General features: G+C 39.3%; 1 protein-coding gene and 1 long non-coding RNA gene across 3 annotated transcripts in view; both read right to left on the bottom strand.

Moving 5' to 3' along the window:
• Positions 1-27,909, bottom strand: part of CRIM1 (cysteine rich transmembrane BMP regulator 1) — a 127,686-nt gene that overhangs the window by 78,973 nt on the left and 20,804 nt on the right. The gene's annotated exons all lie outside the window — the stretch shown is intronic.
• LOC310758319 lies at positions 20,428-27,802 on the bottom strand. The gene is made up of 3 exons (XR_014545709.1): positions 26,182-27,802; positions 23,404-25,761; positions 20,428-23,292 (listed from the first exon to the last, which is right to left on the bottom strand). It is a non-coding gene; the product is annotated as an uncharacterized lncRNA (long non-coding RNA).

Genomic DNA, 27,909 nt, shown 5'->3' with positions numbered 1-27,909 from the left:
GGTGTTGGAAATGAATAGTACAGTAATGGCAGGACAATATCTTGGGATCAAAATGACCATAATTTCATTGATTCCAGATGTCAGTAGGTTTTGGCATAGGCACTGAATGTGTTTCCAAACCAACCCACCCTTTTGCTAGGTGATTATTCCTTCAGGTTCGATCCTTGTTTTGGGATCACCCTATGGCATGCATCAATTCTGGGCAATCCCTCCAGAGCACCATTTGGGGAATTCTATGGCCCATTAGCCCCCCTCTGGGCATTTGGATAGAATCTTTCCCCTTAGACCCCTTTAATGGGGTATTCTGATACTCTGACCAAGTAAAAGGAGGTGGGGCTCCAGCCCACCCTCTCTGCAAGACTAAGGATCCAACCCAATGCCTTTTTTTCTGCCAGGCCAACCCTACCATTTTGGCTTGCAGTCAAACAACTCACATTACTGGGCTTTCCCAGAGCCCCATGCAGCCAATGGAACAGAAACACAAGAGTAAAGGGATTCGCTCCCCACCAACTACACCAAGCTGCAACTGCTCCTGCCTGTCAAACCGGTAAGCAGGCTTTAGTGGACAGCAGAACAGTCACTAGTCTAATATTTCATTTCTATCCTGCTACATTGCCAAGGTGGATAGCATTAAAAATACAGTGGTACGTCGGGTTAAGAACTTAATTCATTCTGGAGGTCCGTTCTTAACCTGAGGTACCACTTTAGCTAATGGGGCCTCCCGCTGCCGCTGCTGTGCGATTTCTGTTCTCATCCTGAAGCAAAGTTCTTAACCCGAGGTACTATTTCTGGGTTAGCGGAGTCTGTAACCTGAAGCATCTGTAACCCAAGGTACCACTGTACAAGTGCCATGGTATTTTATTAGTATTTTATTTTACCTCCCAGAATTGCTCTGGTATAGCACATCCTCTCAAACACACAAATCCTAGTTCTCATGAAATTAACTTGGCTCTTCATATAAGGCTTTCATCACATCACAAACTTACTTGGGAGTAAGCTCTACTAAATTTAAATGTGATGTACTCTCAAACTTAAGATCAGACTGAAAACCTCAGGTGATGTGGGCAGATCTTCCAAACAAGTACATTAATTGTATATTTATCCTGCCTTTTATCCTCAAGGAGCTTGAGGTAACATATATGGCCTCCTTTTTATTCTAAAACTCTCTGAGGTTGGTTAGGCTTAGAGTATGTCAGGCCAAAAGTCATTCAGTAAACTTCATAGGTGAGTGGTTATTTGAACCCAGGTCTCTCTAGCCCTAGGGTCTGCTATTTAGAAAATAGCATCTTCTTCCCTCCAAGTCAGGAGTTAGTGGGCCCAACCAAATAAAGGTGCAGTGCATTTCCAACTCAACCCAAAGCATGTAATTAACAATATAGCTCCAAATACTATTTACCAGTTATGTAGTATTCTCAAGTGTGCTTTACATTCATTTCTCACAACCTGCCCCTTTCAATAACACAATTGCTTAAGCTGATGTGCCTTTTTCAGCCCTTACTGAACACACACAGCCTGATCACAGCTGACCGCGGTCCTGGTAACATCCAATTTCAATTAAGGTTACCAGATTTTTTTTCAATGATACCGGGGACACTTTAATTAATTAATTAATTAATTAATTACTACATGGGACGTTGATGCTGCACTGATGGCGGTGGCAGAGGGGCGGCCACCGCCTTGACCTCAACAGGCATATTCCCCCTTCCTCCAAGGCTTCTATCTCCTTTCTCCACAAGCCTGGGCAGCCCCTGAGTTGTTGAGGTGGTGTTGGCGGGGAAGCGATGTGCGGTGGGTCATGCATGGAAGGCGGAGAAGGAGGGCCGAGAGCAGTGGCAGTGGCAAGGCTTGGGCAGCGCGATGGCTTCCTTCCCATCGGAGCAGCCCCAATCCCATTCCTACTTGCATGCAAGTGGGAGGGGGCAGGGATCCCTCAGCTGGGAAGGGAGGCTTCACACTGCCTTTTGGAGCAGCCCCATCCCAACTCCTACTTGCGTGCAACTAGGAGGGGGTGGGGATCCCTCAGCTAGAAAGGGAGGCTTCCTGTTGCCTAACTGAGAGATCCCTGCCCCGCTCCTGCTTGCACGCAAGTAGGAGTTGGGAGGCTGCTCCAATAGGCAGCATGAAGCCTCCTTTCACAACTTAGTTGCTGGGGTCAGAGAAAGGGGAGGCAGCCCGGAAGCCGCATCTTAGACCCCTTGAACCACCAGCATATGGGGACTTTCGAGCAGCTCCTGAAGCCAGCCAGAGCCAACTGCACTGGGCTGCTGAGACTGTCGCTGCTGCATTTCCCGGGGAGATTAGATGAAATCCAGGGACATACTGGGGATGGAATTTGTCTGGCGACTTATTTGCAAATCCGGGGACTGTCCCCGGGAAATGGGGACGTCTGGTAACCCTAATTTAAATACTGTAACTGGCTATATGTGGGCCTGCCTTTTTTAGCGTTACTTGGAAATTTACAGTTGGTGAAATACACTAAAGTTACATTACTTATTTATTACATTTACATCTCATTCTTTCTTCATGGAACTCTGGGTGGCATGCATGTGTTCCATTTCAGCCACAGACTCACCCTGCGAGTGATAGCGACTAGTCCCAAAGCACCAAGTGATCCTCTTGACTAAGGGGATATTAAACAAAGGCTCTCCTAGTGCATCGCTCTAACAACTACACTACTCTGGCTGATTTATACTATCAGCACGGAATAATATCAGTTTTGACAATGCTTCTGTGGTGTCCTGAGCAAACACCACCCAAGGAGGACAAATTGCCAGCAGTTTAATTATTTCTTGATAAAGCATGACCTTACAGTAGGTGCACTAGAGATACACACTCCCCAGGCTTGTGCCCCAAGCTAGACTGTTGGAAAAACAGGAGCAAACTTAAGTACCCTTGCGTGACTGTGTAATAGCAACTCCTCCTACATGGAAGTTGTTGCTGTGCCTGCCTCTTCAAGCCCTTCCTGGTTGGAAAGGATGACAGTGGGACATCGATGACAGCAGAGGGTGACAGCGGGGGGGGGGGGGTGTCACAGCAAGGATTCTGCCACCTCCTCCCTTCAGGCACAGTCTCTCCGTCAGCTCCTGGTGCATCCTGTCCTTCCTTCAGCTCTAGCTCCAGCCTCACATGGTGCACCACCTCCTCTACCTACGACTGCTCAGACCCCCCCCCCATCCTCTGGCTGCTGCCTCACAGGAGGCACAAAACCCCATAAATTACTACCCCCCTTCCCCTGGATCAGCCTCTGGCCCCGCTAACTCTACTACCCATCCTTAACTCTTCTGTGCCAGCCCCTAAGATGTGGTTTCCTATTTATTTCTGAAGAAAGTTTAAGATACTGGTATTTAAAAGTCTTTATCCTTTCGACTCAAGTAACTGAAAATAGGCCTCAGTGGTGGTGCTTGTCTCAGACAACAACAGTCTTAAGACGGGTTGCTTAGCAGCTTTGTTAGCTTAGGCACCACATTAATAGTTTTGCAGTTTTAGGAGTAGGTACTCTGGAAGCCTAGGGACATATGGTATGATTTCAAAATCCCTCTGGAAGTGAGCAGTTCAGACTGCTGGCAAGACAATGCATTTCCTCCAGTAGCCCATTGAGTGAAGAGGGAGAGCAAACCATCTGAAATCAGTGGTGGCCTCACCACTTTCAGCACTGACCCTACCCACAGTTGTCTTCGGTCTCATACTAGCATATGACACACACACACACCCCAGCCACCAAAAAAGAAGGTGTATCACACCCTTGTTTTAAGTGAACAATGATTTGTATTTATCAGTTAAGTATCACTGCAGACTCATTTTCTGTTTTATCTGCTATTTAATACCTAATGCTACTTTTTCCTGCTCTGCTGCTATTTGATTTGGAACTCATTCAGGGGGAAAAGCTTACTAAATGGTTTTCTTTTTTTAAAAAAAAAATATTGTTATTAAACAATTTCAACAAAACAAATTGTCAATCCAAATAGTCTATTACATTATTTCCTCCCCTTTTATCCCCCCTCCCTCTCCCTCCCCCGAGACTTCCCTCAGCTCCCTTCTCTGATTTGTTAGTGCTTATTATTCTCTGCATGTTAAAAACTGTACATATCATTACCTTACCAAATGTTTTTCTTTACATTCACCAGAATCCCAATAATGCTGGGTTATTATTTTATTTATTTTTTAAGAAAAACAAGTTTAAATCCTTCAGGATTGTGACAATATTTTTAGAGTTATTTCTTCCATGACAGTGTTATCATACAGTCATGCAACAATTACCTCTCTAGATATATATAAAAAATATGCAGCATAATTTGAAAATTGGAGGAACATTGTAAAATGAGAAAAGGACTGTTGGTGCACTCACTACTTTTCCAGTGCGAGGCTTTTAATCTGTGTTCACCAGTGTTATAAACTCAGATAAATAAGCTAATCACCAAATGACACCTTAAATGTAGGTTATGGTTGCCACAATGGAATGACTAGGTGTCTTTTTTGAAAAATGAAAAAATATGCAATTGTTATTATTATTAGTTTCATCTCTATACAACTTTATATTTTAAAGAAAAAAAATATCAAAGCCATTTATACCACATTAAAACATCAAATAAAACAATTCAGAATAAAGCAAATTCAAGCTTCAAGAAAAATATTTCAATCCTTTTCTAAATGACATTCTGCTTTCCCCATATTTATTTACCTACTTAATTTATATAGCTGCCCCATATCATAGTACTCCAGGAAGCCAGTGTGGTGCAGTGGTTACAGTATCAGACTAGGAACTGGGGATCAGGGTTCAAATCCCCACTCAGTCATGAAGCTCACTGGGTGACCTTGGGCCAATCACAGCCTCTTAAACCTAGCTCACAAGGTTGCTGTAGGGATTAACTGAGGAGGGAGTAAACCATGTCTAAATCCAATAAATAAGCTCTTCTGCTTACCTGCTTCAGAAAGCTGGAAGGGCCAGCCAGATGGCGATGTCAGTCGCCAACCTGGCATCCAGAGATCGCCATGCGGTCGCAACCGGACCTGCACCAGTTGCAAAACATGCCTGACGCCTGAGTAATTCCTAACACTGGTGTTCACATGATGTTGTCCAAAATGCATATGTATACCATACTTTTAAATATAAAATATCACTGTTTGATATGTTTTTTCTGAAGCCACCTTCACATCAGTAGGAGTCCTTAAGCCTGGTTAGCACAAGGGGAAGAGTGGGAAGTTTTCAGCAGCATGCACTAGTATGATGCTCATTCACATTAAACCATGGGTTATCATTTATAACCGTAGCTGACTGTGACATGTGAATTAGATCAATGTCTAAACTGATAACATATTCTTCTGTATAAACAGAATCACACAAGGAGAGTAAAACTACATTGATGGGTGTAGCTTGAACTGGCTTTGCTATGATATGGAAGGTAACAAGTTGTAGCTGAAGCTACCATGGTGCAGTTCTGACTGTCAAACTCAGCAGTTATTTGCTTGGAGCTTTAAATAGTCCTCATAACTATTTCAGAAGCAAGGTATTGATGCTTCCAAGACTGCTGTGGGCATTGGTTTAAAAAGCAAGCAGAAGTCGGCCAAGAGGTGATTTTCAGCAGACAACTTCCCTGATCTGAGAGCATGTTCTGAATTGGAGCCCTGGTGCTGCTTTTCCATAACAATAAAAAGCAACCAGTTTTATGCACACTTGCTTAAACACATGACCAATTTCAAATGTAGTTTGGACCCAATTCGTTCTCTCTGTATCATCAACTATGTCTGTCAAAGAGGGTGAACAGGCTCCATATCACTGTTTACTACCATAACCAATCTCATGAGAAAAACCAATTAGAAACTGTTGCTCTTAAGTATGTTAAAAATCACAGGAATCATCATACAGCGTATTTCCATAAATATAAATAGTCTAACATTTCTTTAAAAAGCAGTCTTAAAGCAGCAGTCAAAGAAGCAACAGTACTTTTTCAGAGACTTATTTATACTATACATCCTTTGGCCTAAAGCAAGTCACTGACTAATTATGAGAACTGGCATCTCAGAATTATTAAAACACCAACCTAAAGGTGAGCCCCAAAATAAAGTGAGTTAAATTGCTTCCAGAATATGTTCAGGGTTATTCCTTGCATTACTGTTCTCCATCCCCATGATAGGCTGCCAAAGAACAAGTAACAGCCATAACATTTAGAGGCCACTCATCAAACATATTGCCCCAATTGTTTGGAAGTGCCAGCCATTACCAGGTTGGGTATTGCTGCCATATAACTTTATACATGATCCATATCACCCACTGTGATGAGTGGTCTTCTGCATAACCATTGACATAGCTGAAGTTTCTCCCATGTGGAAGAAAGTATTTCTCTGTCAGTAAGTGAGAATCAGCTGAGAAGGCTCTGTGTGGAACTGTGCAGGCCTAAATTGTTGTACAGATAATCTTTAAGACGGCACTGCCACTCAATCTTAAAATTGGTAAATGTCAGACCCGAGCCTGATCGCTTCAAAATGGCAAATTTCTCATCATGTATAGAATTCACAATTAAAGGATGGAGAAGATAAGAACATAGGAAGCTGCTTTATTCTGAGTCAGACTATTGGTTCACTTAGCTCGATATTGTCTACATTAACAGGCAGCAGCTCTCCAGGGTTTCAGGCAGGGAACATTCCCAGTCCTACCTGGAGATACTGGGGACTGAACTGGAACCTTCTGTATTTGGCAACACCTTACTCCTAGCTGCAAGTTCATACACTTATGAACCATGACTACTTTATTTTACATATGCAAAATATTGAGGAAGTAAAGCCCTTGAGGAGGTTGGGAAAAAGGAGGTATGTCATGTTAAACCACATGAATGAAAATAAACTAATTCTTGAATAAACAAAATACTTAAGTAGGAATCACTCGAGTATACTCATGCTATTTCTCCTATAGCCTATCTACAGCATCTTTTTCTAATCTCCAAACTATAGTTCCACATTTATTTGTGACCCCCAGATTGTTCTAAGCCTGTATAATGCTATTTGCAGTTCTATTTTAATTTTATCCCCTGCCCCATTCATATTTTGGTGTACTACAATTGCATTTGATTCATTTTATCAAATATAGCAGCTGTCTACAATTCCTCCCAACTTTCAAATGACAAGACTGCATTTTAAAGTCTTGGAGAGTCACAGAACTTATTCATCCCATAGGAGAGAAATCTTTAAAACTATTCCCTGAATGCTCAACCAAAAAAATAGATGACAAAATAACGGTCCATCCTACCTCCAAACAGGAGATAAAGGCTCAAACAGAGGCTCAAACTTTGTTCACACATGCGTTTTTCCACTATGCAGAGAAACTCCATAGCTTCTGAAGCATTGCACAAAGTTTCACTTTGCTGTGAGCACCCAGATTGGAAAACTCGCTATAGACACAACCTTCCCAACCTGCATACAGACAACACCACACATACTTGTGCTACACTTCAGAAGAGGTAGGATGGTGTGTACATTTTTCCCATGCAGATTTATTTCCATCTAAGAAAAGTGTCACTTGTGAAGCAGCCTTAAGGTAATTACACTAAGGACAAAGTATGAGAGCTGGGGAAGAGAGGCACTACAGTCCAGGCCCAAACCCTGGCAGCCTCTACTCACCCTCAGAACTGCTGATGCTGCTCCTCCCCACAATGGATCCAGCTAAGACGTCATCAGCAAAGTGGGAGTGGTCCCACCCTATAGCCAGGTTGTTGGGGAGGGGCGAAGACCTAAACAGAAAAGAGAGAGACACAGAATGAAAGTTTAAATTTTTAAAAAGCTGACTTAGGCCAAATTGAGTGTCGGATGGCAAGAGTGACATACACCAAATTCCATATCACAAGCTGAGTAAATTCATGTTAAACCACACATCTGGACTACAATGTAAGGATGCATGGTATAACATCTCATTATATAGATCTTTTGGATAACATTTTGCTTCCAAACATTTTCCTTTAAAAGTCATTATTTATGGAAGTGTTTAAAAAATTTAAGGCCAAAATTCCAGTTCAGTAACCTATGGCATGAAATAGTACAGCACTAGCGGAAAAGAATGCTTATACAATTTTCTTAAATATACTACATATTTAAGGGTAATGGTAATGGAAAGGCAGGGGAAACTATAATTTCAAAGTATGGCAGTTTCCACAAGTATTCCAACTAGTATTCCAACTAGTTCCTGTGACACCAACTATAATATTCCAAAGTCCATATTAGAGTGATACATTTATTAGGTCAGCCTGATTCCCCTTATATGTTGTTGGAATATTTCTTATAGGCCAACACAGCTACCTTTACTTTTTGTAAAACTTAAAATGTATTTCATTTCATGCTATGACCCTTAAGTACTCCATCAAGAGCTTTCATGCATGCACAGGCATGTGACCGTATTTTAAATTACTGGATCTGATTCACTCATATGACTGGAGAGCACATACATTAGCTTCCTCCCTTGAAACCAGCAGAGGTGCCTTACAATAGGTACAGCCCATATACATCTCAGAAGTTCCTCATACACTAGCAACTGCTGAATCAGGGCACACAAGTGCAGTTCTGTGCATATGCTGAAACTGAAGAAACCCTATGTAATTATTGGGATCTAGACCCTAACTAAAGAGACACTAACATTCAAGTAGACAAACTATTTCCTGAAAAAATAACCTAGTCCATTCAAGCTATTAAATTGAGCCATCTAGAAAGTCAAAGTGGAAGCAAATCAGTGAAATAACATTTCAAAATGATGCAGGCACAGGTTATTAGCTTTCCTTCTGATGGGCATGGGTTTTATTTTAGTGAAAATGTATTGTTTCAGTATTTGTCCTTGCTGCAAATTGCCACTATATCTATGCATACCAGCATCTGCAACAATCTACAGTACATACCTTCTCTATTCTTAGCATCAGTATCAATCACAGTTGTTATCTGAAGTCAAACCTGCATACCACAGTTTGCCTTGTGACCAGAAACACCAAATTATAACTTCTGAACTAATACTATGTTCTTCACTGGTTCACTTTTTATTTGTACGTTACATGTGAAGCTCTCTTAATAAGATAAACTCCTTTTCCTCAGTCTAAACCACTGGAGTCCACTGGTTACACTGTGACCAACGAACTTTAAAGTTTAGCAAACATTTCAGCACTGAAAGCAAAACTATCTTTTTTTTACTATAGTGGTTCCAGAAAACTATTATGCAGCCTATCAAGAAAGCTTTTTTGAAAGCTATGAAGGCCAGTTAGTCTTGCAACAAGAATCTGTAAAACCCTTGTTTCATTCCAAGAACCCAACTGCAGAGACTTGTAAACTCATCTCACAGCCTTTCTAGAAAGAGACATCACAAGCAACTTATGCTTCTGAGTTACAGTGAATACCTCATAAAGCTTCAGCATTCTTTCCTGACTTTTTTCAATAGACAGCAGTACAGACTAAAAGTTAGTCATTAACCTTCCCAATAAATCCTTTTTCTATCTTGATTTCAGTGAGGAGCAAGGCAATTTCAAGCTTCTTGATTTAAAACCTATGCACAACATCTGAATCCAGATACTGCCACCAAGATGAGGCAGAGGTATTTAATCTTCCAGACAAAAACAAAAAGGTTGGAAACTGCAAGCTTGCAAAATGGAATGCAAATACTTGTTTTGAAAGCATCCACATAATTAAGCCATTTCAGCAATATACACAGAATATTACTACTTCAATTCCTTTAATGAAGTTGGTATTTTTTTATGCTTAATGCTTCTCAATATCACAGGCTTGCTGAATCAGTTTTTTAAAAAACAATTGTTTATTGGTTTTTAAACAAAAACAAAAACCATTAAACACTTAACTAGCAGTACATCTAATGGTGTATGCTCTATCCACTGACTGTTATTTAGTGAGAAGTTAAGATACAAAGTTCCATTGCAAATTTTACTTCAGCCTGAAACTGGTTATGTGACCTGAAGAAAACTACACTTTGAGCTTCATGAAATATGATAGAAATATGGCACTCATTATGGGATGATTGTAGGATTACTGAGATAACATACACAGCAATTTGAGCACTTCTAACAAATACTTCTTATTTATTTCAATGATTTGTACTGTATAGTGCTTATAGTTGTCTAAGTGGTTTACAGGAGACCCAATACAGTAAGATTCAGAGTGAGTTAAAACTCTAAAATCGGAATGCAATTAAAAAGCCTGTTGCAATAAAACAGTCATCAGTAAGTGTTACAGATTCAATGGAAGGGGGCCTGTCTAACCTCAACTGGAAGGGAGTTCCACAAAACTGGGCCCACAATACTTAATGCACAGCTCCTTGCAGATAGAGGCCTTGAGGGACCACTAACAGTAACTTGCCCAAAGACCTCAGTGTTTGAGTAGGGATCTAAGGCATCAGTCCCTGCAGGGACCAATGCTGTAAAGGGCCTTGTATTAATTTTCAAAAACTCTGAACCTGGCCTAGTAGCATTTGGGCAGCCAATGTAAACTTTTAAGCACCAGGGTTACGTGCTAGCAACAGTATGTGCCCATTTAGCCACTGTGTTTTGCGCCAGCTGGAACCTCTGGATCAGGCCCAAGAGTAGCCACACAGAGAGAACATTGCAATAATCATGCCTTGAGGTTAGCAATGCATGAACCACCATAGCCAGATTATCCCTATCTAACAATGACCATAGTTGGCATCCCAGCTGTAGCTGCTAAAGTCTATTCTAATTCTAATTCTACCTCCATACCTGTTTTTTTTCAGCAGGAGTCCAACCACATACAAGACAGACAACTGGCCAATCTCCCAGGCATTGGAACAACCAACCCACAGTGCCTCTGTCTTCCCAGGGTTCCAGCACAGCTGTCCCATATTCACTCCACCACTTATCTTAGACAGTAATCTAGAACATGCACAGCCTCTCTTTACTCAGATGTTATGGAGAAGGAGAGCTGGATCTCATCAGTGTACTGTATTATACTTTGCCCCAAAACTCTGAATGACCACATGAAGTGGCTTCATATAGATAATGAAGAGCATTGAAGACATGGTCCTGTATGTAGGAGCAGAGCCACTGTAGAAAAGTGCCCCCAGTAACCAATTTGCTACCAATTTGTGCGCACATACACACACACAAGCAAACAGCTATAATCACACAGAAAGTGACCCTGCACAATTGCTCACACATTTCTACAATCTGCACCTTGAAAACCAACTCAATCATGAGGCAGGATGGCACTTCGGCCCAGTCTTCACACAGAATGCATTCTCATGTGTACTTGCTTTGAACTACCTTGAATGCCAGAAGACTGTGTCATAATAAAGCATGCCTAGACCAAAGTAAGTATATTGATAATACAGAAGATTCTAAAAGTCTTTTACTAGACAATATGTATCACCTTGTGTGATCACCATCCTTAGGTTCTGAGGCATGAAGACAACAGCCTTTAAGGAACACTAATTATAGTAGCACACAATCTGCCATAAAAAACCACCTGCAAAGTTTGACAATGTAGTGTTTTCAAAAAAGAATCTCAGTGCTTTACTCCCATTCCATCTCCTGTAGACTGAACTTCAGATGAAAATATATAAGCTTCTTTAAAGACAAAGTTGCCAACACAAACTTTTGTTGTTAAAAACAAAAGAAGTATTATATTTAGTCAAAGTAGTACAACTTTTGACCACTCAGATGTATGGGGGGGGGCTGCAGTGTTCGAAATTAAGTCATGCATCAGGTGCATTTTGCAACTGGTGCGGGTCCAACTCCAACCATGTGGAGATCTCTGGATGCCAGGTTGGCGACTGAGATCTCCATCTGGCTTGCCCCTCCAGCTTTCTTAAGCAGGTAAGCGGAAGAGCTTATTTATTGCATTTATATAGCTGATGAAGAACTGAACGAAACAGTAGTTGCTATCCGGAAACACTATTCAGCAGAGTTCAGAGTTGGACATCAGAATTGGACATTTGCCGATTATACAAAGCTTTACAAGCTTGATTTCCACCAGGTAAAGTCTGGAACCGTGACTTATTCAAGGACTTTCAGAGACTTCAGTTTGATAGTTTTGATGTTTTGCATTATTCCATAAAGTTTTCTATACTGTAATTGTTTCTGGCCATTGTGTTGCTTTTGATATTCTTAAGCAGGCAAGCAGAAGAGTTTATTTATTGCATTTATATCCCATTTCTCTCTCCAAGGAGGACATGGTTTACCCCTCCTCAGTTAATCCCTACAAGTAATAATCAATGCTGGTTTTCTACAGTAATCTAGGCACAATTTAAGGTGCTGGGTTTTACGCTGTAAATCCTAAATCAATTTTAAAATCCCAATGCATTTTAGCCAACTTCTTATTAGACTACATTTTCCATCATTCCTGACCAATGTCCATGATGGTTGGGGCTGACAGGAGTTGAAGTACAACATCTGGAAGGCATCACATTGGCTATCCCTGCATAGAACAACTACTTCTCTATACCACCTAAATATGAGGCTTCAACCTGTATTTTGGCTGCTTACATAACTTCCACCAGATGTAGAGAAGAACATATGCAAAGTAATTAGAATAATTCACAGTCTGATTATAACAACCACCAGTTGGTTGCCCACTCCTTCCAGTTAGCATAGTCTAGAAATTTACACATGTTAAAAAGGAAAGCTATTCGAAATCATAAGTCACAATAAGTAACTAACAAAAGCTAGAATTCCCCAACCATTTTGGACCTGTGGAAACATCCAGATTCTGAGCAAGTGCTGAGGACACCACACAAAATGAAATAGGTACAAGGCAGGGGAGGGGGGCTGAGCTACAAAACCACTCTTTTGAACCCAGTTTTTTGTTCCAACAGAACACCCTTCACCAGAAGACAAAACTCCTATTCATTTACAGAAGGCAAACATTTTTCTGTCTGAACATATCCTTCCTCACCACCACCTAGAACCACTACCCAAATACACATGCACCACTTTTCTTTCCTATCATGGCTACTCCATTTTATTATTATTTTTTGCTCCCCTCCTTCCCTATTCAAGGCTGTTTTTTTCTTCCCCCTTTCTTTTTGCCTCCAGTTTGCCTCCTTTTCCTTCTCCATGTAGGCAGTGTCAGCTATGTATCTACTGAAAAACAAATATATATCCAAATGCTCAGGAAAACCCCAAAGTTTGCAGAAGTGCAAAAAATAATTTAGAAAAAAAATTAAGGAGACAAAACCCCTCAAAACTAAAGCGGTCCCAGGAAAACTGAGAATGCTCAGTGACCACAGAATGCCAATTCTGAGGGCTGGATAGGAAAGGGTTTCTACCAATGGCAAGCTCTCTACACTTGGAAAAGTGGTGAGGCGACTGAGCTATAAGGATACGTGCAAGAGAGTAGACCCATTTTCCTCCACAAGTGTGAAGGCAGGCCTTCTGCTTATTAAAAAGTGTTACTGAGCGGAGATTTTTTCCTTTCAATTTTTGTGAGGACCTCATAGTCGCATTCCTTATAGGCAAGCTTAAGACATTTGTTAACAAATGATTCTAATTTTTTTCTAATATGCAACATTAAATATGGAATTTCTTGAGCAGTCAAGAGATGTTGAATTTACACTGGATACTGAATGCAAGTGCAAGTTATCATACACAACATGTAAATAGTATCACAAGCCTGAAATACTTTCAATATTTGGAGTTTAGAAAAAAAAGTACAACAGTGTATGTTTCATAGTATGCATACCACAGCTTTATCATCACTTCCGTCTGATATTTTCCACCCTATTTACCTATACACAAATAATTCATTTTAATGGTAATTTACAGAAACTGAAGGGTTTTCATGTTATACTCCACTTCAAATGATCTCAGTAAATTGGTAGAAGTTATTTTCTCAATGTCAGACAGAGAAGTAAGTATCTGAAAAGAAGTACAATGGACTTTACAACATGAAATCAGGCTAACTTACAAATGGTTAAATCCATGGCGATCTCATGAAAACTTGACACCCTCACAGTAAGCAAGTCAGAAAGACTTGCATGGATTTAATTTGCACAATTTCAACCAGCCAGACAACAAACACACAAGGATGAAATCACACAAGTTAAGCAGGTGTAATATGTGATCATACTGTAAAGCAATGCTATAATTCTCTGCCTATTTGAGATACTAAAGCAATTTCCAGAAACAATCTCAATAGAATACTGTATACCATTTTAAGAACATGACTGGAACCTCATAGAAATTCCTTTAGGAGGAAGGGTGGGATATAAATTCAATAAATAAAATAAAGTGTCATACAAAATCACATTAAAATATATTACTTATAGTACAGGCTCAGTTCAAATATGAGCTAGTTAACTTATGGTTCATTAGAATGAATACTATGAAAACTGCAATGTACTCCCTTCTATTCTGCCCTTCTATACATTCGATTTTTTAAAACCAGTTTCCTGTTACATCCAAACTGGGAAACAGACTAGAAGCCAGCATATCTGACCAAGATCTGAACCAATAACTTTGGTTATGCACAGGCATGACACTTTATTAGTCTAATAAACTATGGTTTATCAAAGTTATATGTGAACTGAACCTAAGGGACAACCTGGCCAAGACAAACTTGTCAGATATTCTCTTATTATCCCCACACCAAGGCAAAACCCAGACAGAACTGCTTGCATTAAAATGAGGGTGAGTGCGGAGACACACAGATGGATGGACAGGTTTTAACAGCCACGAGAGGTGTGTAGCAATGCTCTTGATACCCTGTACCATTTTCTCAAATAAGAGATAGGAACAGGAATTTAGGCAGGAATTTTAGGCAGGAATGGGTTAACCACTCTTTTTATCATGATAACTATTGATTCAGCATGCCTGACACCTTTAAACTACACAGGCGCTCAATCAAGCCCTGTAGTAACCACTAGTAGTCCATACAGATGTAGACAATATCAGTATAGTTGGTACATTTTACTATGAACACCCATACCAATATTCCTTCCACAGAACTACATTAGCCATATTAAAGCTGACATCTAAACACAGCCAAAACTCTAGGCCCATCTGCATACATTTCTCTGAAAAAAAAGTATTCTTCCAAAAAACATCAAAAACAAAAACAAAACAAAACACAAAGATTAATGATCCAAGGAAGAACCCTATCAGATCACATTATTTATTTAGTGGTAGAAAATTATTTTTTTGTTTATATCACTTTTCAATATCTGATAATGCATAATTACATCCAGTTTATCCAGAAGTCCAACTGGTAGATCAATGTCCCCTCTATTCATCCTCATTCATTTCTGATACAAAGAACACCCACTGTGGCATAGTATGACTTTTTTTAAATCTGAAACCTTCGAGACATTCACAGTATTTATAACTTTTTGTTAATATTAGAATTCATAGAAAGTAAGAAAATAAGAAGAGAAGTGCAAGGAAGAAGGATGAGATACCCCAAGGGACTGCTATACAGGGCTTAGAAATTCTGACTTATTTCCCAAAATTTAAGAAAATTTGACCATGAAAAAAGGCTAATCAGAAGTTGTTTCTCTGAAGTACAGACATAGGGCTAGAGTCAACTACCCAGCATTAGCAGAACCCAGCACAATGGCTCCCACTAGTGCAACACGGCTTCCAGCTCTCTCCCCGCCCCCATCTGTTCCTACATATCCCACAGATTCGTTCTGGAGGGTTAGGAGATGGCTCAAAATGTTGAAAGGTGCTAAATTGAAAATCCTCTGAAATGTTAGAGAGGGATGTAGTAAGCATAGGATATAGTATTTTCTGGCATCTGGTTACAAATTAAGTATGGACAGCCACAGCCGCTGACAGAAAAGCTTACAGAAAAGGTAGTATCTGGGCATTAACAGGTTTTCATAAAATGTGTCCAACATTAGTAACTTGAAAACTGGACACTGATTTTACAGATGTCTCTACTCTCTTACTAAGTAATTTGTTATCATTGGGACTCCTTCAAGTAGTTACTCACTACTTCAATAAAAAATAAATTTGAATGAATCCAGTTTCTTTTGTAGTTTACTTGCTTGTTTTACATCAGGCTTTTGTGAAATGTGCACAGAAATATTTGAGCTATCAGGATTACAGTACTGAGGAAACTTTGCATCCTGATTTTAGACCATTACTATACAAATGTTGTTATGCTTTTCTAGATTTTAACAACACAACCAGTATTTACTCCAGTACACTAGCACATCATCTTTTAGATACTGTACTTGGAAAGAATCCTATTGCTACTATTGTGTTCCCCAAAACTTGCACTATGAAATTTTATGAAAATGGAGTGGAAACTGCATTACAGTCATGATTAGTAATACAACTTTCTAGTTCAAGCCTACTAAAGTGTCCAGTTAAAGCTACTAGCTGAGTATTTGCAAATCAAAAAAGCTAATATAGAAAACTTCCACTTATTCTTACAAGCTTAGATAACTGCATACTAAGATTCAATCAATTTAAACACCAAGAGTACAAACACACACAAAAAAATTTGCTAATGTCACTATGTTCAAAGAAATCTCTCTCAAGAGTTACAACGCCAAGACTAAACAGCTAAACAGATATAATAGGGAGAAAGCATAGAGTCTGTTTCAAACAAAACTCATAAGCCAGACTGAATCCACAGTTCATAGCTGATTTAAGTCATCAGAGATAAGATTTGCCTCTTGCATCATATTACATCTTAGTTTGAGCAAGAAACATGTCTGTTTCTTGCTCAGAAGAGAAGATGGCATTATCAGACCATGCAAAGAGCTACACCGAGTTCCTGAGAAAACTGTATCACACACTCACACACTTAATATGAAGCACTTGCAGTTCATAAATCCCTAAACAACTCAGGACCAGGTTTCTTAGAGAGTGCCTTGCCCCATATCCTCATCTGGTCTCTGTACTCAGCTGATTAGGCCTTACTGGTGATGCCACACATTCAACTCTATCCCATTGACTATTAGAGAGGTGCCTACTTAGTCTGGTAGCATTTCCTGCACTTTAGGCACCTGGTTCTTTCCTTATTTGAACTATCCTTTTTAGTTTACAGTCAGAAAGATCTATAAAGAAGGATTTTTATTACGCTTTGTAATTTTGTTTGTTTTATATATTTTTGTTCACCACTTAAGATATTCTATACAGAGCTGTTTATAAATTCTTAAAATAAGGATAATAAAATAGATATGCAACAATGTTGGGTGTAGAGTCTCTTGTGATCTCAGTACAGTCTATTTTTAGTATAGAACACCATGTTCATGAGTTTCTGTACTACGTCACTGCATCATACAACACAGAAAGCTGTATTTGGATCTTTCACCTGCCATAGACACTGTTCCTGCAAATATACTTTAAATATACAATGTAATTTTGTGTGTATGTACACAAGCTTTGATAGATTTATTTTGTTAAGATTTTAGTACTTATAATGTTCAAGGTAAAAGTAAATAGTAAGAAAGTATATAGGCAAAATATTCTACCTGCATTTAAAATGCAAGAGTTCCACATAAGCCTTGCTGCCTCACTATGTGCTTCCCTAAAAAGATACCAGGTGTTTTCCTACAAAATATTTCAGTGTATCAATATGTTCATCAGATTAATCCATTCTAGATTTCCTACTCTATGCTGTGATTCCCAGAAGGCCTTACTCAGCAGTCTTCAATCTGACATGTAGCAAAGCCTTCACATTATCTTTTGTGTGATCGGTACAAATGAAAAGCAAACTTACCAGCAGTTCTTTTAACAGTAGTCTTCCTCTTCCTTCAGCCTACAACTGAGTCCTTATACTAAGCGTAATGGCTCCACCTACCAGGAAGCAAAAGAATTGTCAATCAAGAACATCACAAGGTACCACCTTGCCCGCTTCCACCTCATTTAAAGCTCTTCTTCGGGAGGATAAGGTACTACAAAGGTGATAGAAAAATATAATTAAATGTTTCTTGGGAGAGCTGAGCTTACCAAGAAAATGTTTCACAGTTTGGAAAAAAAGAGGAAAGCATGTTCACTATAGTAATATATAACATCTTGCACTATTCATACACTTCTCTAGCCTAAATTAGGTTTGCCCAGTGTTTATTAAAAGAATCAAAGAACTCATCTGTGAAATCACTGAAAGCCCAACCACTACCCAAGGACTGCATAAAACTGAAAAGGTTACAAATGAGCAGCAGAAAGAAGAGCCACAGCATTTCCTATCTGAAAATACAATCACTTGCCAGCTACAGTGAAAGAGAAAGTTTAACACACTGCAACTGTTATCTAGGAATCTGTTTTAAGATGTACATTTTAACATGCACACAATATTATCTTAACATGTTGCAACCAAAACTGTATTTTTAAAAAAATCACAATATGGTAGGTTTTACTGCTCCACTTAAAACTTGACATCTAATTTTACTGCACAGGAGACACTTCAGATTAGGATTCTTTTACCTACCTATTTCTCCACCTGAAAAAAGTCTAATTGTATAATCCAGACAAAGAAAATATCATAACATAACCCCCTCAAATGCTTGAAGGTGAACTGCAATATATTGCTTCAACCAAGTCTGGGAATTCGGTTACATGCTCTGAAGCAAAACCAGAGACATGCCAAAGTACAAAACTATTGGGTTGGTTCTTATTAAGAGACACCTATGCTCGGTAGAGAGTAACTAATATTTTAGAACTTTATAAAGGTTCTGGGTCCCATCTTTATTAATATTTCACACATCACTTGGAGGCTTTATCTGTTGAAGAGACCAGTCATATTATCAGAAATAAAACTAAAGGTTGCTGTTTCTCAGTAATAAACGTTTTCCAGTTAGTAGCATAAAGTAATCTGCTTTGAGTTTATAAAACTTGAAATGAACATTACTTACAAGATTTAACATAAAATAAAAATAGATCTACAGGATGAAACTAGTGGTCCATCTAGTTCAGCATGCTGTTCTCACAGTAGCCAACCAAATGCATATGAGAAGTCTGCAATCAGCACCTAAGGGCAACAGCACTCACTTCATTTATATCAGTTCTCTTTATAAAATAGGGGGTTGTTGTTTTAAAAAAATAATCTTGTAAGTAACATTTCTAATGCAAGATACCTTTATAGATGGCAAGTCCATGGAATTCTGACCAACGGGTTTCATACAGTACTAACACTAACCAGAATATGCAATGTTGTTTCATTTTAGAAAGCTCAACTGAAAAATAGTAATAAAAGAAATGTGCTGTAAATAAAATGTCAGGAAAGAACTGAATAGAATCAGGGGTCTTGGAAGCACATTGGGAAATCCAAGAAGCTATTGTGGGCATCACGAAATGCCCCTAAACAGGAGAAAAAGAGGTGATGGTCAAACCTCACCTTAAAAATCAGGCAAAACATCTACATACACCCCAAACATCTACATACACCTCAAAACAAATGAACATAAACCGAAAAAGAAGACAACTCTCCCCATCCAAATTGAAACCCCCTCAATTCAACAAAAAAATCTCAAAAGTATAAATAATTTGAAGGGCCAGAAGCCTTGATGAGCATGGGGATTGTCTGACGTTGGTGTGGTGTGCCTGTGCATCACTTTGGAGACACCATAAATGTCATAACAACAATTTTGACTTATCTCCTTTGTACTATATGCAATCTATTGCAAGCTAAAATGCCATCTGTGCAAAGCCTACAGAGAATACAGTTTAAGAACATGACTGGAGCACTGGAACAAGCAGATATACAAGTGTATACTCTTTCAGACTACAACTGATTAGTTTTTTGTTGTAGCTCTCTATTAAAAAAAGAGGAAGAGCTGTAGGAATAGGATTTCTTTAAAAATCCCGGAACTATTAAATATAAATAATGACAAGTCATTAAAGAAACTTAACGGAAACGAGGTAAATTGCCAGAAGTTTTGGTGCCAACCAAGATACACACATATAAAGAGAGTGAGACAGAGAGAGCACACTTCTGCATACACTTTCTACATTTTTCTGTTGATCTGACAGGAAGTACTGATTAACTGTTGATGGAGAGACAGGCAACTGCATTTGGTCCCTTATCCCCTGAACAGGTGATAGTGCTGCTACCTTTCACAAAGTCTGATAAGAACTACATGTGTTGGTCTTGATCTAGGAATAGTTGCTGTTTATGGAGATCCCAGCTTCTGGATGCAGAAATCTGGCACAAGGATTCACACATATCACACTTTTTACCTACACCATTCCTGATGCAGCAGGTGATGCTGGTGTACAAGAAAATAGGGAAAGAACTATTCGGAGGGGGGTATTGGTTTTTTTGTGGCGGTTATGCATTCTGTATTCCCATTTTGTATTTTTCTATTGCAAACCACCCTGTGATCGTCAGATGATAGGTGATATACAAATTTAATAAATAATAATAAATAGTAATTTATTATTCTATAGCTCTCCTCAGCAAAAGTGAACAGTAAATGACTTTGGATTGTCCCCCACCCCATATTAACATTATTATTACACTTAGGAAAGGCATTCAGAAGTCTTAATAGAATTCTTTTTTACCTGAGATACCAAATATAAATCAGTCACTAATACCTGCTCACACATTCAACATTGGTTTTGGAAATAAGAAATGAGCAAGAAGGGAGATGCTTAGAATCAATTCTATATACTTCTTGATATGCTCCCTAATGGGTACAAATCAAAGAAAGAATGCTGCAGTCCATATTAACAACAAACCTATAAATTCATACCAGAGTGTATATAGCCATACTTGTACTTTTGCTTCAGACTATGCTTTTGAAAAGTCATCTAGACACCTAAGTCCTTGTACCAGGCATGCAAACATATTTCTGCCAGACAGCCACATTCCTTTGTGCCATATACTAGTGGTGGGTGTGGCCAGATACACACTGTCCATTCCTCCACCCAAGTATTATCACAGTTCAAGGACACATTCCAGCCAAGTAAAATTACTAGAGGAGGATGTCTAGCAGGGCCAGTGAGGGCTGTGCATGGAGAGAATCCTGAGGATGAGATAGAAGGGGTTAGAGGGCTGCTTTCAGTCCCTGGTCCTTAAGTCCCCACCCTGCATTCATTCATTCATTCATTCATTCATTCATTATTTATTTATTTATTTATATTTATTTATTTATGAATCGCTTCCTTTGAAGAATCTCAAAATGATTATACAATTCCTGTGTGTGTGTGTGTGTGTGTGTGTGTGTGTGTCTATATCTACACAGTTTCAAATCCAATACAGATAACAACTGGGACTATCATGAGTCCTGAGGTGACATATTGGCAGGACTGGTCAGGAGGAATGGGATAAGATAAAAATAGAAGGCTTGTTGAAAAATGAAAATATTCAGATACCAAAAAGGCAAATCCAATCTACATGTTATCCTATCTACATGTTATCAGTCCTGAAATGGCTATCTTACCATCCTAGACCAATATCACCTAGGCCTTAAGTAACAGAGATAGATCCAGGAGCAACCCTAGACATGAACTTGCCTTTCAGGGGGGAGTATGACCCCATCCAAAACAGGAAATTGAACAATAATCTGAACTCAGGAAGCACTACACCGACAGCACTGTCATCAGTTTACTGGCATTCATCCAACACACATCAAGTCCAGTCCAGGCCTTATACAGCCTCTCATGATTCTGATGTTACAGAGAAATAGAGCTAAATATCATTAGCATATGGACCACATCTCACCACAAATTTCCTAATGACCACTCCGATAGATTTTGCAACACTGTGGCAATTGTCACAAACCAATGGGTCTAGGGGGTGCCTTTCCATGAGTGGTTGACTCACCTCTTTCACGGTGACTAGGACCACTCCCTCCAACTATGACACACTGACTGCATCCTGGATCCACCTGGTCTTTCCCTTTGGGAAGTTTTAATAAGCCAAGAGCTGCAAGGGAACATGTTGTTGGCTGCATCATGGCAAGCACCTTGTCCATATCATTAGACCGCATCAGCGAAAGCATATTCTAAGATGGTTTCCTCTATTTCCTATATTTGCTGGAGACTGCAGCAAATATAGATGTGGCATCAATATTGAGGGTATAGTTGCTTGTTTCCACAACAAAGTGCCTTATAAATCAAGTCACAAATTAGAGCTTCCAAACAATCTAAAACATTAACAGGCCCTGGACAATCCAAGAAAGGTCTGCTGGATGGCTACTTGAGAATGCAACAGAGATCGACAAGGCGGCCTGCTTCGCTGCCCTCACCCCCCACAGTAGGCATGGTTATCCTCTCATATATGTTCAGTCAACTTCACAGCATGTCTTTCCCTACTTGCACTCTAGCTGTCATCCAGACTATTTCACCAGCTCTAGGTTTCTGGTATAACAAAGTGCAAAATGGGTTCTGCAGTGCAATTCCCCTTTTGCACTGCAGCTCTGTGTGATATAGCCCATGCTACTCACAAGGGCTGCAGGGAGAGGCAGAGACAGGAAAGACTGATTATACCAACTACCATCTCCTAGCACAACAATAAGATACAACATAGCTCCATTTTGGATTGAGCACTAGGAGCACACTATACCAGTGCTCTTGTTCCTGCTGCGGTTTCACATCTTTCCAAACAACTCAATGTGCTGATAGTGCTTTCAATACCTGCTAGTTTTTCAATAATTTAAATGGATTTGAAATAGGTATTTTAGAGTATATACATTTTAATCTTTTTCTGCCCATAGCCTTTAATAGAAGAGGACTAGCCAAAGATCCATGCACATCCACAGAAAGTACGGACAGGTAAGAAGCTACCACTGGTGGTGTTCCCACAATAGCCAGTGGAAGGCTCTGAAATGGGACATTCTGGGGCTAAGTTGAGCAAGGCATGGATCCACTATATGCTAGGCTAGACAGCTTCCTGGAGAGTGGTGCAATTCAGCCTAGATTTGTAGCAGGAGACAAACCCGGTGATAAACTCAGATAAAGAAGCTAATTGCCAAATGGAACCTTAAGCCTAGGTTATGGTCTAGGCACTATTCTTTCCACAATGAAATTTGTTATTAGAGTGTCACACGACTAGGACCTGGGAAATCAAAGTTCAAATCCCCACTCAGTCATGAAGCTCACTGAGTGACCTTGGGCCAGTCACAGTCTCTTAACCTACATCACAGCGTTGTTGTAGGGATTAACTGAGGAGTGGTGGTGAACTATTTACTCCTTGGAGAAAAAGGTGGGATATAAATGCAATAAATAAGCTCTTCTGCTTACGTGCTTAAGAAAGCTGGAGAGGCCAACCAGATAGAGATGTCAGTCGCCAACCTGGCAACCAGAGATCTCCACGCTGTCGCAACTGGACCCGTGCCAGTTGCAAAAAGCGCCTGGAAGATTTCTAACGTTCCAGAGGATATGCCACTCCATACTTCCCTAGACCTTATGACAGCTATGCCAACCAAATACTTTCCATTATTTACCGTAATATTTATGTGCTTCAGTTTCAAGTTTCCCTCCTGCTCCTAGTTTTCCTCAGTTGAAAAATATATATTTTATGTACCTTAGAGCACAGCAGTTTGTTGCTCCATATTCAGAACCTGAGTATATTTATGAACAATATTAGATATATCCATAGATAGATAATACTTTTAAATACATTTTATGTTACAGTGTAAAGCTTAGGTTTGGCAAGTAAACAAGCAAGCATTCACCACTCCCACTGAAAAAATCTAACAAAAACCAGTAAAACTCAGCACTGCTGAAATCTACATTTGGAATTCAGCCCAGGCAGCCTTTAATTAACTTTAGGCTGCAGTAGTATACACTACTGGGGAATACGTCCCACTGAAGTCAGTAGTACGTGCTTCTGAGAAGACATGCATGGGATTGTGCAGTCAGGCAGCAGATTTCTAGTTATTAACATACAGGTTGGGGTACAAGGGTATAACGGGAATTCATTCCATGCATTAACAGTACAGATCTCTGTTCAGTGCTCTGCAAAGTAAAGAACTTAAGAGAACACTACAGTATAATTGTTCTTATTAATATTTTATAAAACAGATAGTTCACCTGTCAATTCTTGGCAAATGGTAACTAAACAAATCTGAATGCCTTCCCCTCATATGCATCTGCTGTTAAGCAAAATATTAATGTTTGAATATGTCAACTATCTACATCAGAGGTGGAGAACCTATGGCCCTTGATATTATTCAACTTCCATGAACTCCAGATAGACTACATCTTTCACTGATGACTGTGTACCACCTCCAATATCAGAGGTGGTAAAAATTAATATTTGGAATGATCACTGGAAGAAATGCAGAAAAAAGAAACACCATGGTGAATGTGAAGCAGCACAAGAAGACACTGTCACTGGCCCCAGCTGCAACAAAACATGTCTTCCCCATATTGGTCTCTACAGCCACAGCAGACACTAACCTTCCAACAGTTTGACTTCTCCTCGAAGGGCGCACTCCTCCATTGTCTCCTGAGACTGGTGGATGCCAACCAACCAACTCTAAGCATTCCTAGTCTGCATTTTTGTATCTTCCTAAGCTTTGGAAATGGACATAGCTTCAGGGACAAAATAGACATAGTAATAGGTTGTTTGGCCTTATGCAATTGATTTTTCTTTAATCAATAGTAGGGGAGATCAAAAGTTTATTATTTTAGCAGCTCTGTAAAGCTAAGAAATTATCGACCCTAATCAAAAGATAGATCTTGATTAACTGTATGGGAAACTCTCAACGAAATAGTGGCGATAGAAGTTGTGTTTTCATAGCTCTGGTTGCACTACTCTGAAGAGATGCTGTTGCTAAAATTTAAGATTTGATAAGGTAGAAAAATTGAAGAACTCAGCACAACCCTGTACTATGACAACTGCCATATGCTCACTTTAATAGTCAGTTCCTGTGCCTATAGACAGTTTCCCCTGTCTTTCTCTTATTATAACTGGCAAAAATATGGTAACATATATTCAACAAGTCTATTTTCCACATGACTTGTTTTGTTTCTAGAACCAACAGCATGATAGGAATGCACACTTCCCCCCAATTGATTTAAAGAGAACAATTTAAAGAGAACAATTTAATAGGCTGACAAAGCTAACTAAAAGGGCAAGCTTAACAAAGAGTGCTATGCCAAGGGAGTCTGGTAATGGTCTTTTTGCCATGTAGTACTGCACACAGGCTTGCTTTGCCAGCAATCAGGAAAGTAAGAGCAAAACAAGTCCCAGCGGTTAAGAGTAGGGGCAGTAAACTGGATCTACTTTCACTTTTACTAATTGTTGCAAAAGTGATATATTCCTTCTACTGCCTATTTTAGTAACCATATGGAATATATGTTATCGTTCTTTTTAGTTAACTACAGTAAGCAAATAAAACCTGTTCTTTAAGAAGTCCTCTAATCACTGATTTGCTTTTCAACTGAAGTCAAGGTGATGGTATTTACCTTTAATGCCATTTACAACCTGACCCCATGTACCTGAGGCAATTCTTATTCCATATCTTCCTGACTTTTAAGCTCTGAATATGAAAACCTTTTTGCAGTACCACCACCTGTTAGACAGTGGCTACCATACTAACATGCATTCAGAATAAGCTCTCCAACACACTGTGTGCTTGTCCCTGTCAAGTGAGTAGTTACAACTTGCCTTTACAGACAGCTTTATAATTAGTGTATTGCACTGTGAATTGTAGTATATAAGTATGTTTAAAATATCCTATATAAATCCTGTTTAAGTTACTAAAATACAGTGGAACCTCGGGTTGCGAACGTGATCTGTGCGGGAGGCACGTTCGCAACCCGCAGCGCGGGTCATGATTCGGTGCTTCTGCGCATGCGCAAGTGTCGAAACCCGGAAATAACCTGTTCCGGTAATTCCGGGTTCAGCGCAATGCGCAACCCGAAATAACATAACCTGAAGCATCTGTAACCCGAGGTACCACTGTACAGCATTTGGAAAGTCCAATCTTAGGCTCTTACAACTGATGTGGATGAAAACCATTCAATTGTTTAAGATATCCTGGGAAACACTTTCTTCCCTCCAAGGTGTATAACCAATTCACAAAGCCACAAATGTAGTTCTTCATATATAAGTTTATGCCTCTCTTGCAAATATTCACACATTTAAGCAATGCATTAAAACTATCTTTTTACACGCACAAACTTATGCCAAATTAGATAGTGATCTGTAGTGGTTTGAGGTACCATTTTTAGATGGTATAAAATTCACTTCCTCCATTTTAGGACCATAATTTTGAATGGCTAAATATTCTTCAAGGTACACAAAAAGCAAAAGGTAGCCATGTTGCCCCATAAGGAGAAAATCCAAATCCACAGAAGCACAAAAAAGGATCATATAAATATGTGCTAAACTCATCCTGAATTCCAGGATGCAGACATGAGAAACCACTACACTACTTTTGGTTAAACACTAACACAGTTTTAACATCCTGCCTTTTTAAGAGTTCTGGGGAATTCAAAAGCTTGCTCACTATTGCGATATTGGGCACTGTGCTGCTGCTAATTAAGACATAATATTGCTTTAAACATGCTGCTGAAGTTCTTGTGGAATTGAATGTAGTAATCATGTTACTTTCAAGTTTAATTTCTTAACTGCAGAAAGCCAAATTTCTCTCAAGCTATTCTCCTGTAATAAGTTATTTAATTATGCTTAGCTGTAGACCAAAGACACAAACATATTGCTTTTGGCCAATTTGCTATATCTACTTTTTGCAAAACATCTGGCTTAGCTGCCATGGAATAGAGGAAGTACAAACCAGTTTAAATAACTGTGCCAAGTAACATGAAGACTCAACCCCAGATGCTAGAATGTTAAGCATTTCCTTTGCAACTATATCCTCCAGCCAAAGGTCAAAGAGAACATCCGACAGCCTGTATTCGTAAGCCCTAGGTGAATATTTTCTTTGGTTTTCCAGAACCATGAAAGCCCATGTGCAGCATGATTAGCAAAATCTGTTTGAAGTCCAATTCTTTAAAAAAACTATCTTTACCATTTTGACACTATAAGTGTCAAGTGGTTTTATCTCAAGGCAACTATATAGTTGCTTATTAATAACTGCATTCTTAAGAATGTTTCTCATTAATCTGAACTTTTAATATTAGCTATGATAAGTAAAAAAATAAAAAATAGCTACTACCATTGGATTTAAAGCTGCTAATGATAGAACATATACTCTTGGAGAGCATCTGTTTCATAGTTAACATGATATGGTTCAATAGAGTAAGACATTACTGAGCTATTGATTGAAACTGTCACAAACAACACTGCCAAAGGAATATACTTCTATCTAAAATATTGGTATCAAGTCTACAGAATGTATTATTTCTTACAACCAGTAAGTTTAAGACTCAGTGCCTTAAGGCAGCTAATAATCAGTTTTTAGTTCTCTGATGGAATAAAGTCCATTATTTATCCATAGCATCACTTCTAAACCCACAATAATCCTTTCATTTTCTTTTTCAAATGATATAAATATTTGAGGCTCCAAATGTTTTTATCTCTCCCTGCAACAGGAGTGCAAACAGAACATACAGAACTAAGGCTGACAAAAGTAGCAGCACAGAACAAAGAAAACATACAGAACAGCATGCAGAATAGGATAATATTTGTGTTCATTTTAAAAGCATACTAGCCAGTCTGGTCACAATTTGCTGGCCCAAGCTATTCTAAACAAACTGCAACTGAAGGATAGAACTGAATTACAACCCAGCATTTTTGTAAGCTCTTGGTTTAGCATAGGAGTGCCAGAATATTCTGCCAAAACTGAAATTACACCAAGTGTGAGATTTTCAGGAACATTCAGGGCCACTGTGCATGGAACACAGATGGCTAGATGAGGGTGAAGCTTAATCTGGACAATATGGCGGTACTATGTGTGAGGTAACCAAATGCCCTGCATGGAAATCTGCAATGAGCCTCAGGCAGGCCTGCATTCCCCCCGAAGGACATGTGCACAGTTTGGGAGTTCTGCAGGGCTCAAAAATAAAAGAAAGAGTTCAGGTAGCAAATGTTCCAGGAGTGCCTTTTAACAGCTGAGGTTGG

This window comes from Podarcis filfolensis (genome assembly GCF_964270895.1).
Source record: "Podarcis filfolensis genome assembly, chromosome: 3".
Taxonomy (NCBI): domain Eukaryota; kingdom Metazoa; phylum Chordata; class Lepidosauria; order Squamata; family Lacertidae; genus Podarcis; species Podarcis filfolensis.
This window is presented reverse-complemented; position numbering and strand designations above follow the sequence as displayed.